Consider the following 5,745-nt stretch of genomic DNA (forward strand, 5'->3'; position numbering starts at 1 on the left):
TCCCGAGAGGAGAATGGAGGAGAAGGGATTGCAGCATGGCCATCCCCCCTGGGGGGTGATTTCTTGCTTTCTGTCTCTCTGTCTCTGTCTGTCTGGCAAGCACACAGACCCTATAATGAAAAAAACCTCTCCCCCCCAAAAAAAATGTTAATGCCTCTTACAGAGCAGCTTTTCCCCTTTAAAAAAATTAAAAAAAAAAAAAAAGGAAGGGGGACAGTGACTGATTATATTAAACTTTTACAGGACATTGAAAAAAATTATTTTACTTGTCTATTAACTACATATTCCTAAGACGCTGATATATACTAAAAGCTAAATTGCTAAGAATTTAAATATTTTGGTAAATATGTAAAGTTCTACAGACAAAGTTACAACCTTAATGGCCTTTCCTGAGGCATCTAATTCCCCAGTCTATTAAAACAACAACAATAATAATAAAATAATAAATAGTAATAATAAATAAAACTAATTGTACTAATGTAATGCCATTAGTCATGAATTAGATCATTATCTTTAAATATTATATATAAGAAAAACAACTAATTGTACGTTTGTCTGTATACTTTGTTCTCACTATTTTCAGGTTTGTCATTTGCAGTTTCAAGATTCTTTCCCATGGAACAGACTCTAACAAGTACGTAGGCTGTTAGAGTCCCTAAAGGACACTGTAAAAGAGCTAATTTTCTTTTAAAAAAAACTTCTGAAATCCCACCTATCTGCTTTACATTAAATAATTATGCCTCTAATTGTTGGCCTCCTTTTACACAAGTATGAATAGCCTCCAAACTCCTTCCAAAACATGTTAATGCTATTCTTAAATGTATTAAATTTAAAAAGTTTCAACATACTAATCTTTTAAAGTTCATCTTTGCCTTCCACAGTTCTCACCTGTAGCTTCCCTATAAAATTTTCTGTGAGTCTTCAGAGCCTCCACTGAACAGTTTAGTCCTTGCCTCTCTGTTAGTTTAGTCACTATGAATATTTCAAAATCTTTATCTGACATGTCCACGAGTTCCACTGAACTGTCTGTGGATGGTGAGGGGTTGTTCTTTTCTCTTGAGGGAAAGATATTCTCCTTGTTCCTCATATTTCTTGTGCCTCTGCAGTGGTTTCTGGTCATTTGATGGATTATACGTTTCTTCCTATTTTCTTGAAGTTAAATCTGAGCATTCAGAGCCATGTAGGAGATGACCCGCAATCTCTGCAGTTCCATTTCCCTGACACTCACTAAGCAACCTGCACTTTTGTTGGAACTGGATATTACAAAGGCCTCTCAGTTTCTAGAGAACAGGTGCACCTGGACTGAGCTGTGGGGTTTCAGCTGAGAGTTCAGAGGTGTGCGGGAGATGAGCCATGCTCTCTGTAGCCCCCTACTGCTCACTCTGCAGTCTCTCATCTCGTCTCTGATTTTTAGTCATTTGGTGGTGTATACATGTTTGGCGAATTTGCTGGAGAAGGTAACTGTAACTGTACGCTCCTGTGCTTCCCTTTAGTGAGGTACTTCTGTGCCAATTTCTCTCCTCTACTGTGTTTTGCAATGTGGTATCCACAGAGAGAGATTTGAGTTCAGATTTATGAAGAGGAATTTCTCCCTTTGTGCAACTCAAAGCCTAACAAAATCCAAAGGTTTGGATACTACGTACATAAACCTGTCTGTACACTCACTGGTTGGAAGCTGAGAAGCAAAATAAGAAAGTAAGATAGGAGAAGAGAATACAAACAGAAAAATGAAAAGAAAAACAAAATACAATAGACAGAAGATGTAAGAAAAGAGCAAAGCACCTCAGATGTGATGATTTCCTTCAATGCCCCTGTCCTACATCATAATTATCATTTTAATAGCTGTATAATATTCCATTGGCCTACTTTCTATAACTGGACAATTTGCTATTGTTGAGAATTTGGTTTCTTTCCAGTTTTTACTCTTTAAAGTCATGCTACAATGGACCTCTTTCACATGTACATATTTACGACCTTTTGTTTAATTATTAATTAAACCATTATTTCCTCCAGGCTTATTCCCATGAGAGAGATTACTGAACTACAGGGCGTCAACGATTTTATTGTCATTGAAATATGCTACTGTAACATTCTCTGAAAAAGGCTCTGACTGCTTAGACCACCACCAGCAAACCATTAATGTACCAGTTTTCCAAAAGTTTCTTGCCTTAGTGATAAAGCAGGGTTTTGGTTTGTTTTTCTGCTATAAGCAATATAAAATAGATTCTCAAATGCTGCTCATAATTTTCCATTTTCCTTTTTCTTTTTAAATGATTATTTTATCTTATTTATTTATTTTAATTTGACCAGAGAGAGCGCAGGGAAATGAGAAAGCAAGCCACCAGGTCTGGGACTCAAACTGCGATTGATCATGTGGGAGTCTAGCGCCCCAACTAACATGCCACCTGCCTGCCTCTCTTTTATATTTTTTAATTTTCCAGAGGGCACAGGCACTCACAAGAGATTGTGGACACAGAGAGGAAGGAAAGAAAGAAAGTACCCTCAGTGGGGGACGATCACACAGCAGTCTCTTCTCCTCCATTCCCCTCTTGGGATTTTGGCCACACACACACACACATGCCCAGTGTGTTTCTCGAGCAGCTAGGTCTGGGACTTGAACCACAGAGTCAGCCATATGAGATCCAACCACCTAAGGCACCATATCAAGGGACTGGCCCCCTATTCTCTTTTGTTCTTTTTCTTATTTTCTTTCTCTTTCTTTCTTTCTTTCTTCTTTCTTCTCTCTCTCTTTGTCAAAAAGTAAAACAACTTCTCTGGGTCATCTAACACAGGAATGATTCTTACAGCAGAGTTGACATATAGCCCACAACTGCAAGAGGCTAACCTCATAAGGAGGCTTTCACAGGAAAAGAAGTCTTACGCTGCTGGAGACGAGTATGGCCCCAGCAGGATCCAACTCCAACAAGGGCTCAGAGGCTCGCAGGGGCACCAAGAGACTGTGGGGCAAGTGAGACTGAGTTACACATAAAACCATCCAAGCTTAAATGGAAACATAGATACCTAGGTTATTTTTTCTGAACAAGTTGAAGCATGCTCAGCAGACACTGTCCTGAAATACAGTTGTATCAGTCTGCCAGGGCTGCTGTAACAAAATCCCACAGAGGTGGCTTAAACAACAGAAATGTATTTTCTCACAGTGCTAGAAGCCAGAAGTCCAAGACTGAGGTGTGGCAGGTCTGGTTTCTTCTGAGGCCTCTCACTGGCTTGTAGATGGCCACCTTCTTCCTCCATTTGTGTCTTCGCCTCCTCTTTATAAGGACACCAGTCACACTGGATTAGAACCCACCCTCATGACCTCCCTTAACCTTCAGCACCTCTTTACAAGCCCTGTCTCCGAATACAGTACCACAAACTGAAGGTACTGAAGGTTAGAACCGAAGCACATGAATCAGTTGAGACCACTTCAGCCATCACAATAGTGTCAGTGACAACAGTGTCACAGTTTTGTAAATATAAAAGCTCAGTGGTGGAAGATGTTAAGACCCCAGGAGGGATCATATTAAAAAAAAAAAAAAATCACAATCCAAATAGACACTGTTAAAAGAAGAGGGGGAAAAGCCGATTTAATAGAGTTTTAATTGAGCAAATCTTAACATGATTTAAATCAGGCAGTTGTTCCTGGCCTGCTGGACAACTGCAGGTAGCCTCGTGGTCACATGGTATTTAAATTCTGGAAAAGGAAAGTGATGTGTACAGGAACAGGAATGTGAGGTACAAAAGCGAAAGTGCAGGAGTGAGGTAGAGACATCATTACAGCTGGAGGGTAGGCTGCACAGCCTAAAAGCTGGGCTCTCTGGACTGGCTGAAATGCGGCTAGTGTGATTGGCTGTAACTTAGTAGGCAGCTCAGGAAAACAGCCTAACCTGTAGGAATTCCGTTTAGCCATAGGAATCCAAGTGTGGGCATACTGCAGCTGTTTTGGGCCAAAATCATTTCACTTAAACAGCACAAAACAGGGCCAACCAGTGGCATCACAGTTAAGGTGGCTGAATTTCACATGGCAAACTGCTTGGTTCGAGTCCCAGACCACAGTCTTATAAAAACATCCTGGGCACGTGTGCCTCTCTGTGTCAAAAATCCAAGAGGAGAAAAAAAGAAGAAATTGAGGCATGGCCAACACCCCTAAAAAGTGTTTTCTCAGAGGGCCAGCAGGTGGCATAGTGGTTAAGGTGCTGGACACTCCCACATGGCCAACCATGGTTCAAGTCTCAGACCTGGTGGCTTCCTTTCTCCCTCTCTCTCTCTCTCTGTTTGTCTCTCTCTGGTCAAATTAAAATGAATGAATAAATAAAATTTTAAAAATTATTAAATAATAATATTATTTTAAAAAGTGCTTTCTCGGGAACCAGCAGTTAGCATAATGGCCGCCCTATAGTGAAAAATCTCTCCAAAAAAAAAAAGTGCCTTCTCACTTTCCCTATCTTAGTCTTTCTTTCGTTCTCTCCAGCCAGGCCATCTGCCATATAGCAATTTTTCTATATATAGAAAAGTGGGGCAGCAAGTGGCTTGGTGTTTAAGGTGCTGGACTCCCACATGGCCAATAGTGGTTCGAGTCCCCAACCGGCAACTTGAGAAATAGGCAGGACACGTGGGTGTGCCCCAAATCCCTAGATGAGGAGAATGAAAAAGGGATTTCAGCAAGGCCATTCCCCGCCCCCGCCGGGGGTGGAGGGGTGATTTTTCACTCTCCCCTCTCTCTGTCTCCTGTGGAGTGCAAAAAGAAAAACAAAACAAAGGAAAGGAAAAAGAAAAATATATGTATATGAAAGAAAATAAGATCCCACTTTATGTGGCCTCCCAAAAGACACAGTAAGGGATTGATTTTTTTAATCTAACACTTTCCATAATCCCCTTTCTCTTCTCCCTTACTGTCTTCCATTCCATTTCCCACGTCCGCGGAAAACCAGTGTGGGATGGGCGTCCCCACAGCGACCCGGCCCCCTTGTCATGTACGTTCAGTGACCTTCCCGGTAAGTACCTCGCCCTGGCCTCTCTGGGCCTCTCCAACTCAGCCCTCCTCGACGATCTGCGTTACGAAAATTCAGAACCGGTCTGGCGGGACCTACCTTCCGGGGAATGGATGGGACTGAGCGGGAAATGAACCCGGAGCAAACCGGCTGGTGAAGACCGGTCCCGGCGCCCCGCTGGGAGACGTGGGTGCGTCCCAGTCAGGCTCTTGCACTCACCCTCCACCTCCGCGGGCTCCCCGGGCTAGGAGATGCGGAACACGCCAGCTCAGCACCTCCCCAGGCTTTCTACCCTGAGCCGGGTTCCTCCCCACCTGCAGGCGCCAGGAGGTCGGGCCTGTCCTCGCGCAGAGCTGGGGTGTCGCCACCTTCTTAGACTCGCAGACGTGTGAACGAAACCCCCAAGTCTAGTCGGCTGCCGGGAGAAGCGCAAGAGGACAAGCGGCCGCCAGGTGTCCCCCGTGCCGCACCGAAGCAGTGCGGGGCGGGGCTGGACCGCGGTTTCCGTGTCCCTTCATCCCTGACGCCGGCCCACGCTCCGCGCCTCGGATTACGCTCGCCGGCAGACCGAGTCTCCAGCCCCAGCCTCCAGCCCCAGCCCTGGCTAGGAACAGAGGTGACCCCAGTGAGAGCAGCACTCCCCGCAGTCTGCCCACAGCAACCTCACCGGTGGATGCTTCCTCTTAGGGAAGAGTCAGGCCTGAGTTTCTCCCAGGTCCCGAAGATACAAGGACACCCAGGATACAGAGATGGTCTC

General features: G+C 44.2%; 1 long non-coding RNA gene across 2 annotated transcripts in view; it reads right to left on the reverse strand.

Annotated features, from left to right (window-relative positions):
- Window positions 1-5,439, reverse strand: part of LOC102493093 (uncharacterized) — a 68,493-nt gene extending 63,054 nt beyond the window's left edge. The window contains exon 1 of one of the 2 annotated variants that reach the window (XR_336683.1): window positions 5,088-5,439. This is a non-coding gene — a long non-coding RNA (uncharacterized LOC102493093). The remainder of the gene's footprint in view (window positions 1-5,087) is intronic. The other variant, XR_001369395.1, reaches the window with a different exon arrangement.
- Between the last annotated feature and the right edge of the window lie 306 nt (window positions 5,440-5,745).

This window comes from Tupaia chinensis, unplaced genomic scaffold, assembly GCF_000334495.1.
Source record: "Tupaia chinensis unplaced genomic scaffold, TupChi_1.0 Scaffold141389_1, whole genome shotgun sequence".
Lineage (NCBI taxonomy): Eukaryota > Metazoa > Chordata > Mammalia > Scandentia > Tupaiidae > Tupaia > Tupaia belangeri.